This window comes from Mustela putorius, unplaced genomic scaffold, assembly GCF_011764305.1.
Source record: "Mustela putorius furo isolate JIRA1106 unplaced genomic scaffold, ASM1176430v1.1 tig00002033_pilon_pilon_pilon, whole genome shotgun sequence".
NCBI classification, from domain to species: Eukaryota; Metazoa; Chordata; class Mammalia; order Carnivora; family Mustelidae; genus Mustela; species Mustela putorius.
Genome location: NW_025421930.1, coordinates 118644 through 130347, shown reverse-complemented (window position 1 = coordinate 130347; position 11704 = coordinate 118644). Strand labels below are relative to the sequence as shown.

Below are 11704 nucleotides of genomic sequence, written 5' to 3'. Positions count from 1 at the left end.
TCCTTGTCTGGGCTCAATTCCTGGGCATGTCTGGTCAATGTTAAAGACAGCCCAGCCTATATTCTTTTAGGAATTTTCAATTAGCAATAATCGAGCCTCGGATAAACCTCATTGGCTATGATAGTGCCACTGGCGTCAGGTCTCACATGTAAGTCCTTAATGTGTTTTGAGTCTTTCTTAGGCATGGTGTAAGGAAGCAGTGCAATTTCATTGTTTGTGGGTGGCTGTCCTCTCTTTCCATATCATTCACTGAAGAGACAGATCTTTTCCCCATTGTGCATTTCTGATCTCCTTTGTCATGGGTGAATTGACCATACAAGAATAGGGTTATTTCTGGACTGTCTGTTGTGTTCATTGATGTGTGTGTTCATTTTTGTACCAGGCCTTTTTGTTTTGATTACTACAGCATTGTAGTATACCTTGAAATCTGGAATTTTGGTACTTCCAGTGTTGTTGTTCTTTTTCAAGATCGCTTTGGCCAGTCAGGGTCTTTTCTGTTCTGTTGGATTCTTTGTTCTGGTTGAGTGAAAACTGGTGTTGATATTTTGGTAGGATTGCATTAAACTGTGGGTTCTTTTAGGTGGTATGGACATTTTAATCTTGGTTGTCCCAATTGAGGAACATGGCATTTGCTCATGAATTTGTTTCTGTCACCTTCCATTTCTTTCACCAGTGTTGGATAGCTTTCAGAGTACAGGTGCTTCACCTCCTTGGTTAAGTTTATTGCTAGGTGTTTTAAACGTTCTGCAGTAATTGTAAACAGGATTGTTTTTCTTAATTTCTCTTTCTTGACTTACCTTAGGAGTGTATAAAAATGCAAAAGATCTCTGTGTATTAGCTTTATATCCTGAAACTTTACTGAATTCATTAATCACTCTAGTAGTTACTTGGTAGAGTCTTTAGTGTTTTTCTCTGTATAGTAGCATATCATCTCAAAAGAGAGAAAGTTTCTTTCCTGTGGCGGAAAACCAATGGGAATCTATGGCTGGCATGTCAACCTACAGGAAAAAAACATCAGACCAGTGTCTAGAAATATATGAGAAGTTTATATGTAATCTATTTTTTTTAAGATTTATTTGTCTTTGAGAGAGATGGGGCAGGGGAGGGAGAGAGGAGAGGGGAGAGAGAGGCTCACTTAAGATACTCTGTTGAGCCTGGGCCCTATCTCAGGGCTTGATGTCATGATCCTAAGATGATGACTTGAGCCAAAATCAAGAGTTGGGTGCTTAAAAAAACTGAGTCACTGAGGTGCCCCCTGAAGGCTTTTTGTCATCTTTCAAAATTTGAAAAAGAAATTCAAATCAAGGACTGCTAACATGCTTTTCAAAACATTAGTCATAGTAGGCAGTACATTGTTTTTGTTTTTAGTTCTTTAATTTAATTCCAGTTAGTTAGTATATATTACAGGTTTCAGAGGTAGAGGTCAGTGATATCAGTCTTTTATCAAAACACAGGGCTCATTACATCACATGCACCCCTAATGCCCATCGCCCAGTTACCGTATCCCTTCACCATCCTCCTCTCTAGAGGCTCTCAGTTCGTTTCCTATGATTAAGAGTACTTCTGGTTTGTGCACCTCACTGGTTTCCTCTGGTTTATTTTTTCCCTCTCTTCCCCTATGATGCTCTGTTTTGTGCCTTAAATTCCACATATTTTCACTAGTATGATAGTATGATATCATATGATCATTGTCTTCCTCTGATTTATTTTGTTTACAGTAATACTTTCTAGTTCTATTGTCATAGTTCCAGTGTCATTGCAGATGGCAAGATTTCAGTTTTTGATTCCTGAGTGGTATTCCATTGTGTGTATGTATGTATGTGTACACACACACACACACAAACACACCCTATATAATCTTTATCCATTCATCTTTTGGAATGGATAAGAAGACTGGAATGGATTGGAAGACATCTGGGCTCTTCCCAGTTTGGTTATTGTGGACATTCCTGCTGTAATCATTTGGGTGCATGTGCCCCTTCAGATCATTACATTTTGTATCTTGAGGGTAAATAGCCAGTACTGTGATTGGTGGGTCATAGGGTAGCTGTATTTGCAATTATTTGAGGAACATCCGTACTGTTTTTCCAGAGTGCCTGTACCTGCTTGCATTCCACCAACACTCTAAGAGGATTCCTCTTTCTCTGCATCCTCACCAACATCTGTTTTATGTCCTGACTTGTTAATTTTTAGGCATTCTGGCTGGTGTGAGGTGGTATTTCATTGTGCTTTTTTTCTTTTATTTAATTGTGCATTTGAATTCTATTTCCCTGATGCTGAGTGATGTGGAACATTTTTTCATGTACCTGTTGGCCATTTGTATGTCTTCTTAGGAGAAGTGTCTGTTCATGTCTTCTCCCCATTTCTTGACTATATTATTTGTCCCTTGGGTGTTGAGTTTGAGAAATTCTTTATAGATCTGGGACACCAGATCTTTATCTGATAGGTCATTTCCAATAGTCTTCTCCCATTCTGTCGGTTGTTTGGTATGGTCCACTGTTTCTTGTGTGGTGCAAAAGCTTTTTATTTTGATGAATTCCCAGTACTTCATTTTTGCCTTTGTTTCCCTTGCCTTTGGAGATATGTCTAGCAAGGAGTTGTTGTGGCTGAGGGCATAGAGGCTCCTGTCTGTATTCTCCTCTAGATTTCTGTCTTACATTTAGGTCTTTCATCCATTTAGAGTATAGTGTAAGGAAATGGTCCACCTTGCATTCTCCTGCATGTGGCTGTCCAATTTTTCCAACACCATTTGTTGAAGAGACTGCATTTTTTCCATTGACTATTCTTTCCTGCCTTGTCAAAGATTGGTTGACCATAGAGGTAAGGGTCCATTTCTGGACTCTCTGTTCTGTTCCATTTTTCTGTGTGTCTGTTTTTGTGCCAGTACCATACTGTCTTGATGACTACAGCTTTGTAGTAGAGCTTAAAGTCAGGAATTATAACGCCACCACCTTTGGTTTTATTTTTCAACATTCCTTTGGATTTTCAGGGTCTTTTGTGGCTCTGTACATATTTTAGGATTATTTCTTCCAGCTCTGTGAAGAGTTGATGGTATTTTCATAGAGATTGCGTTGAATATATAGATTGCTGTAGGCAGCAAAGACATTTGAACAGGATTCATTCTTGTAATCCATGAGTATGAAATGTTTTTCCACTTATTTCTGTCTTCCTCAATTTCTTTCATGAGTGTTCCATAGTTTTCAGAGGACAAATCCTATGCCTCTTTGGTTAGGTTTATTCCTAGGTATATTACAGTTCTGAATGCAATTGTAAAGGGGATCAACTCCTTAATTTCTCTGTTCTTCTCTCACATTATATAGAAGTGCCGCTGATTACTGTGCATTGATTTTATATCCTACCATATTGCTGAATTTCTGCATGAGTTCTACAATATTGGAGTGAAGTCTTTTGGGTTTTCCACATAGAGTATCTTGTGATCTGCAGAGTGAGAGTTTGACTATGTCTTTGCTGATTCAGATGCCTTTCATTTCTTTTTTATCTGATTGCTGAGGCTAGGACTTTTAGTACTCTGTTGAATAGCTGTGGTGATAGTAGACATCTCTGTTATATTCCTGTTCTTAGGGGAAAAGCTCTCAGTTTTTCCCCACTGAGAATGATATTCACTAGTCTTTTCTTATTTGACTTTTATAATATTGAGGTATGTTCCTTCTAGCCCTACACTGTAAAGACTTTCAATCAAGAAAAAATGCTATACCTGTCAGTGCTTTTTTTTTTTTTTTTTGCATCATCTATGAGTGGATCATATGGTTCTTGTCCTTTCTTTTATTTATGGAGTATATCATATTGATTGATATGCAGATGTTGAGCCACCCTTGCAACCCAGGAATAAATACCACTTGGTTGTGGTGAATAATCCTTTTAATAGACTGTTGGATCCTATTGGCTAGTATTTTGGTGACAATTTTTGCATCCATGTTCATCAGGATACTGACCTGTAATTCTCCTTCTTGCTGGGGTCTTTGTTTTGGGGAGCAGGTAATGCTGGCTTCACAGGAAGAGTTTGAAAGTGTTCCTCCCATTTCTGTTTTTTGAAGCAGTGTCAGAAGAATAGGTGTAAGTTTTTCATTAAATGTTTGGTAGAGTTCCTTTTGAGGTAGAATTCCTCTGTGAAGTCATCTGGTGCTGGACTCTTGTTGTTGGGAGATTTGTGATTATTGGTTCAACTTCCTGGCTGGTTATGTGTTCAGGTTTTCTATTTTTTCCCATTTCAGTTTTGGTAGTTTAGACAACTCTAGGAATGCCTCCATTTCTTCCAGATTGCCTAATTGTTCTTATAATTGTGTTTCTTCAGTGTTTGTATTTCTTTGTTGTTGGTCAAATACAATTCATTATTATATTTATTTAGTTCCTTTCTTTTCTGTTTTTGATAAGTCTGGCAGGGGTTTATCAATCTTATGGATTCTTTCATGCAACTAGCTCCTTGTTTCATTTATCTGTTCTACCATTCTTTTGATTTCTATTTCATTGTCTTATGCTCTGATTTTTATTAGTTCTTTTCATCTGCCATGTTTAGGCTTCTTTGCTGTTCTTCTTCCAGATCCTTTGGGTCTAAGGATAGGTTGTGTATTTGAGACTCTTCTTGTTTCTTGTGAAATGTTTGTATTACTATATGCTTCCCTCTCAGGCCCACCGTTGCTGCATCCCAAACGTTTTAATCCATTGTTTTGTTTTGTTTTGTTTTTAATTTTCATTTGTTTACATGATTTTTTTCAGTTCTTGTTTAATTTCCTGGTTGACCCATTCATTCTTTAGTAAGATGCTCTTTAGCCTCCATGTATGTGAGTTCTTTCCATGTATGTGAGTTCCTTTCATGATTAAGTTAAAAATTCACACAGCACTGGGGTCTAAGGATATGTGAGGAAAAATACCAGTCTTTGGTACTGGTTGAAATGTGATTGTGACCCAGTATGTAATCTATTGTGGAGAATGTTCTATGTGTACTCAAGAAAAATGTCTTTTTTTTTTTTTTTTTTTTTTTTTTTTGAGGATGGAATGTTCTGAGTATATATGTGAAGTCCACCTGGTGCCCTGTGTCATTCAAAACACTTCTTTCCTGGTTGATTTTCTGCTTAAATGATAGGTCCATTCCTGTACGTGGGGTGTTCAAGTACCCTACTACTATTGTTTACTGTTGCTGTGTTTCTTTAATTTTGTTATAATTTGCTTATATAATTGGCTGCCCCTGTGTTAGCAACACAAATATTTATCATTATTAGAGCTTCTTGTTTGATAGAGAGCCTTTGATGTGGGAATATGATAGCCACCCCCAGGCCTCCCATAGAGCTTCTTGTTTGATAGATAGTTGTTTGATAGACAGCCTTTAATATGCCTTAGCTTCTTCCTCTCTTATGACAGTCTTTAGTTTAAAATCTAATTTTAAAAAAAGATTTTATTTTATTTATTTGACAGAGATCACAAGAAGACAGAGAGGCAGGCACAGAGAGAGAGAGAGAGAGAGAGAGAGAGGCACACTGCTGAGCAGAGATCCCGATGTTGGGCTCAAGCTCAGGACCCTGGGATCATGACCTGAGCCGAAGGCATAGGTTTTAACCCACTGAGCCACCCAGGTGCCCATAAAATCTAATTTGTCTGATAAGGGTTGCTATGCCATTTTTCTTTTGATGTCCATTAGCATGATAAATATTTTTCTAAAACCCTCACTTTCTGTCTGGGGGTATCTTTAGGTCTAAACTGATTCTCTTTAGATAACATTATGGATGGGTCTTGGCCTTTTCATCCAATCCTATACCCTGTGCCGTTTGATTGTCCATTTAATTCATTTACATTCAGAGTAACTATGAAAAGATAGGAAGTTAGTGCCATTATATTTTTTTGTGTGTTGTGTGAGTTTTATTTATCCCCCAAGGCTTTCCATATATGATTTCAAGCTCCATATTCTCTGCTGTGCAGAAGCTTTTGATTTTGATTAAGTCCCAAAAGTTCATCTTCGCTTTTGTTTCCTTTGCCTTTGGAGACATATCTTGAAAGAAGTTGCTGTGGCTGATATCAAAGAGATTACTGCCTATGTACTCCTCTAGGATTCTGATGGATTCCTGTCTCACATGAGGTCTTTTTATTTTTCAATTTTTTTTCATTTATTTATTTTCAGCATAACAGTATCATTATTTTTTCACCACACCCAGTGCTCCATGCAATCTGTGCCCTCTATAATACCCACCTATAAATGAAACCTAAAAGTCCAAAAACAAAAGAAAGAAAAAAAAAAGGGAAATTACTCAGCCAGGTGAACAGAACAGAGAGAATATCATGGGACATGTAGGGAAAACAGAACAATACACTACATATCCTGAGTGTATCCTTTGGTTTGTTAGAAAAAACTCCACCTCAAAATTGTATAGAAGGAAAATCTTCCATAAATATACATATGAAATATATATAAATAAGTAATACATACAATATACAGTATTATATAATACATATTATGAAATAATATGGTTCCTGCTGGCACTTCTAGATTTTACAAATTTGCAGATTTCCATATATATAATCTTGTAACATATATATGTATACATATATATTTATATATATGTACACACGTATATACACAAAAATAAAATTAAATATACGGAAAGGATAGAATGTATCCATGAAGATGAAAATTTAAAAAGACTTGAAGACTCCTTAATTTCTCTTTCTTCTGTCTTGCTGTTGGTGTAGAGAAATGCAACTGATTTCTGTGCATTGATTTTATATCCTGACACTTTACTGAATTCCTGTATAAGGTCTAGCAGTTTTGGAGTGGAGTCTTTTGGGTTTTCCACATATAGTATCATATCATCTGCGAAGAGTGATAATTTGACTACTTCTTTGCCGATTTGGATGCCTTTAATTTCCTTTTGTTGTCTGATTGCTGAGGCTAGGACCTATAGTACTATGTTGAATAGCAGTGGTGATAATGGACATCCCTGCCATGTTCCTGACCTTAGCGGAAAAGCTTTCAGTTTTTCTCCATTGAGAATGATATTTGCAGTGGGTTTTTCATAGATGGCTTTGATGATATTGAGGTATGTGCCCTCTATCCCTACACTTTGAAGAGTTTTGATCAGGAAGGGATGCTATATTTGTCAAATGCTTTTTCAGCATCTATTCAGAGTATCAAATGTTAAGGAGTCAATCCCATTTACAATTGCACCCCAAACCATAAGATACCTAGGAATAAACCTAACCAAAGAGACACAGAATCTATACTCAGAAAACTATAAAGTACTTATGAAAGAAATTGAGGAAGACACAAAGAAATGGAAAAATGTTCCATGTTCCTGGATTGGAAGAATAAATATTGTGAAAATGTCTATGCTACCTAAAGCAATCTACACATTTAATGCAATTCCTATCAAAGTACCATCCATCTTTTTCAAAGAAATGGAACAAATAATTCTAAAATTTATATGGAACCAGAAAAGACCTCGAATAGCTAAAGGGATATTGAAAAAGAAAGCCAACGTTGGTGGCATCACAATTCCGGACTTCAAGCTCTATTCCAAAGCTGTCATCATCAAGACAGCATGGTACTGGCACAAAAACAGACACATAGATCAATGGAACAGAATAGAGAGCCCAGAAATAGACCCTCAACTCTACAGTCAACTAATCTTCAACAAAGCAGGAAAGAATGTCCAATGGAAAAAAGACAGCCTCTTCAATAAATGGTGCTGGGAAAATTGGACAACCACATGCAGAAAAATGAAATTGGACCATTTCCTTACACCACACACAAAAATAGACTCAAAATGGATGAAGGACCTCAATGTGCGAAAGGAATCCATCAAAATCCTTGAGGAGAACACAGGCAGCAACCTCTTCGACCTCAGCCACAGCAACATCTTCCTAGGAACAATGCCAAAGGCAAGGGAAGCAAGGGCAAAAATGAACTATTGGGATTTCATCAAGATCAAAAGCTTTTGCACAGCAAAGGAAACAGTTAACAAAATCAAAAAACAACTGACAGAATGGGACAAGATATTTGCAAATGACATATCAGATAAAGGACTAGTGTCCAGAATCTATAAAGAACTTAGCAAACTCAACACCCAAAGAACAAATAATCCAATGAAGAAATGGGCAGAGGACATGAACAGACATTTCTGCAAAGAAGACATCCAGATGGCCAACAGACACATGAAAAAGTGCTCCATATCACTCGGCATCAGGGAAATACAAATCAAAACCACAATGAGATATCACCTCACACCAGTCCGAATGGCTAAAATCAACAAGTCAGGAAATGACAGATGCTGGCGAGGATGCGGAGAAAGGGGAACCCTCCTACACTGTTGGTGGGAATGCAAGCTGGTGCAGTCACTCTGGAAAACAGCATGGAGGTTCCTCAAAATGTTGAAAATAGAACTTCCCTATGACCCAGCAATTGCACTATTTTGTATTTACCCTAAAGATACAAACGTAGTGATCCAAAGGGGCACATGCACCCGAATGTTTATAGCAGCAATGTCCACAATAGCCAAACTATGGAAAGAACCTAGATGTCCATCAACAGATGAATGGATCAAGAAGATGTGGTATATATACACAATGGAATACTATGCAGCCATCAAAAGAAATGAAATCTTGCCATTTGTGACAACATGGATGGAACTAGAGCGTATCATGCTTAGTGAAATAAGTCAAGCAGAGAAAGACAACTCTCATATGATCTCCTTGATATGAGGAAGTGGTGATGCAACATGGGGGCTTAAGTGGGTAGGAGAAGAATCAATGAAACAAGATGGGATTGGGAGGGAGACAAACCATAAGTGACTCTTAATCTCACAAAACAAACTGAGGGTTGCTGGGGGGAGGGGGTTTGGGAGACGGGGGTGGGATTATGGACATTGGGGAGGGTATGTGCTTTGGTGAGTGCTGTGAAGCGTGTAAACCTGGTGATTCACAGACCTGTACCCCTGGGGATAAAAGTATATGCTTATAAAAAATAAAAAATTTAAAAAAATAAAAAGACTTGAAGAAAACAAAACAAAAAAACACAACTAAAAAACTTAACATACAAAAACAAGAAGTGGAAGAGAAAGAAGGAGAGGAAGAAAAGAGAGTATGATTAGCCAGTTAAAGCAAAGAGAATAATACACTAGATTCTAGGTGTATTTTGATCTGTTAGGAGAAACTGCACCCCAAACTTATAAAGAACAAGAAACTTAAATATTTACAAAAACAAAATTAAATATAATGGAAGGATAGAAAGTTAATTACAAAAATGAAAGTTAAGATTAAAGAAGTGTGGATAAAATAAATTGGTTGACAAGAAGAAAGAGACCAAATAATTAAAACTGAAAGACAAAACTGTGAATGGATAAATAAGTTGTGGTCCATAATATACAATGGAATATACTCAGCCATCAGAAAGGATGAATACTCAACTTTTGCATCAGTGTGGATGGGACTGGAGGAGATTATGCTGAATGAACTAGTCAAGCAGAGAAAGTCAATTATCATATGGTTTCACTTACTTGTGGAACATAAGGAATAACATGGAAGACATCAGCAGAGGAAAGGAAAAGTGAATTGGGGGAAATCAGAGAGGGAGCTGAACCATGAAAGACTGAGAAACAAACAGGGATTTAGAGGGGAGGGCGTGGGGGGGATGCATCAGTCTGGTGGTAGGTATTAAGGAGGGCGTGTATTGCACGGAGCACTGGCTGTTGTATATAAACAATAGATCTTGGAACACTGCCTCAAAAACTAATGATATATTTGATGGTGACTAACAACACAATTAAAAATATTTTTATTTTTAAAGCCAAGGACAAAATCGTGGGGAAAAAAACCCATGAATTCTATATGCTATATTCCCCTAGCACTGGGGTTTGGGCATTCTCAGTGATCAGTAAACTTGGTGGTGTGTTCTTGCTGATCCTCTGGGTAAGGAGCCTGTTGCCTTGATTCTGTGGCATTTTTGCCCCAGGGCAGAATTGCACTGCACCTGCCTAGGTGTCAAGCTCAGTAATCTACTCCAGTTTGCTCCAGCTTTTGTTCCCTGAAGGTTCTCTGTGCCTCCTTAGAGGAGGAGAATGAAAAAGGCAGCCTTGCAATGTCCAGGCCAGGATCCAAGAGTCTGAGGCCCCATTCCTCAGTGCACCCTAAGAGAAAAGCAGTGAATCATTCCTGGCTCCCTGGTCTCTGTCTGCTCTGTGTGCTAACCCAGCCTATGACTAAGCATTTGTATCTCAGGGCGGAACCCTAGAGACTCCTAGAGACTCCTGCAGGGCACACCCAAGCCGCTCCTTCTGGGAGGAGAGGGGATCTTGCCTGTGTGCTGTTGCTGGGTCCCTGCTGGCACTGTGTGCTGTTGCTGGGTCCCATGGCTTCTGGCAGCCTGGAGCTGAGAGTCCACACTGGGACTTGATGATTCCAGCAAGAGTCCCCGCTTCAATGCCTGGGAGGTCTGCCACACTCGGCAACCCTGTTATTTCTGTGACCTTGGGCATCTTGAGATGACACTCCCACCTAGGATTCTGCCCTGCTTCACCACCTGGGTACCATTCAGGCAGGAATGGCCCTCATCAGAGCAAACTTCTAAAAGTCCTTACTTTGCAGTCCTCTACTATATCATTTTCTGGTACCTCCCTGCAGTTTATCTTCCCATATATCAACACGAATTCACTTCTCCACTTGTCCTATCTTATAGAAAGAGGATGCTTTTATATTTCTAGAGTTGCAGCTACTCTTTTCTTACATCTCTGGGTGAGTTCACAGGCGTTCAGAATGATTTGATAACTGTCTAACTGAATTCCTGTGACCAGATGAAATGAAGGTCGTCTATTTCTCCACCATCTTAGAGTCTCTGGGAGTACATCTTAAATTGTATACATATATACATATATGTAGACATATATGGATACATGACAAACAAAAGTGAACAAAGTGTTTATTCTAGCCTGTAATACATGATATACTTTAATCTACTTCTTTTGTTTTTGATGCCATGTGCAGCCCATGAAAATGCCCCACAATAGAAAAACGATTAAATTATTGGCAATATTTAACATTAAATAATTTAAAAAGCTGAAGCAAGCTATAATTTGTAACTTAAAAAGAGCACAGTACCTTGTTAAGAGGAAAAATACTGTCAATGAATGTAAATATTACACTGTTTGTTGAAAAACACAGTTCAAAAGGATGCACAAGCCAAAAATTGAACAAGTCTTTCTTTTGTCACAATACATTTCTGAGCTTTCAGAATGTTTACAATCGAGACATAAAGGTATACAGCAAAAATTTATTGAGCATTTGCTGTCTGTTCCAGTTGCTGACTCAAACTTTACATGTATTATTATTAATCCCCCCCAAACCTGAGATGGTATAACCAACCACCTTCTAGAGTAGAAATGGAGGCTCAGAGACTCACAGTAAATTGCCTGAGGTTGGAGTAAAGACATGGGCAGAGGTGGAAGTCAAACACTGTCAACACAGAGTGGTTTGCCAAGACACAGAGAGAAGACTGGAGGATGTGTGCCAGTTAGGAAGGGCCAGATGTTACTGTGAGTAACCTGTAACCCTGTGCCTTAGCAGCTTCTATTAGGGAAGTATGTTTCTAGTACCTGCCACATGTCCACACGCTCTTCATGGGGCCAGGATAAAAGAGCACCCACCATAGGTAATTGCCAGGTGCTATATGAGATGGACGGAACAAGAGCCTGACTCAGTCCCAGGT

General features: G+C 38.4%; 1 non-coding gene across 1 annotated transcript; it reads right to left on the bottom strand.

Moving 5' to 3' along the window:
• On the bottom strand, positions 1-142 carry LOC123394219. Its single transcript, XR_006608956.1, has one exon. It is a non-coding gene; the product is annotated as a U4 spliceosomal RNA (small nuclear RNA).
• Positions 143-11704: the final 11562 nt, after the last annotated feature.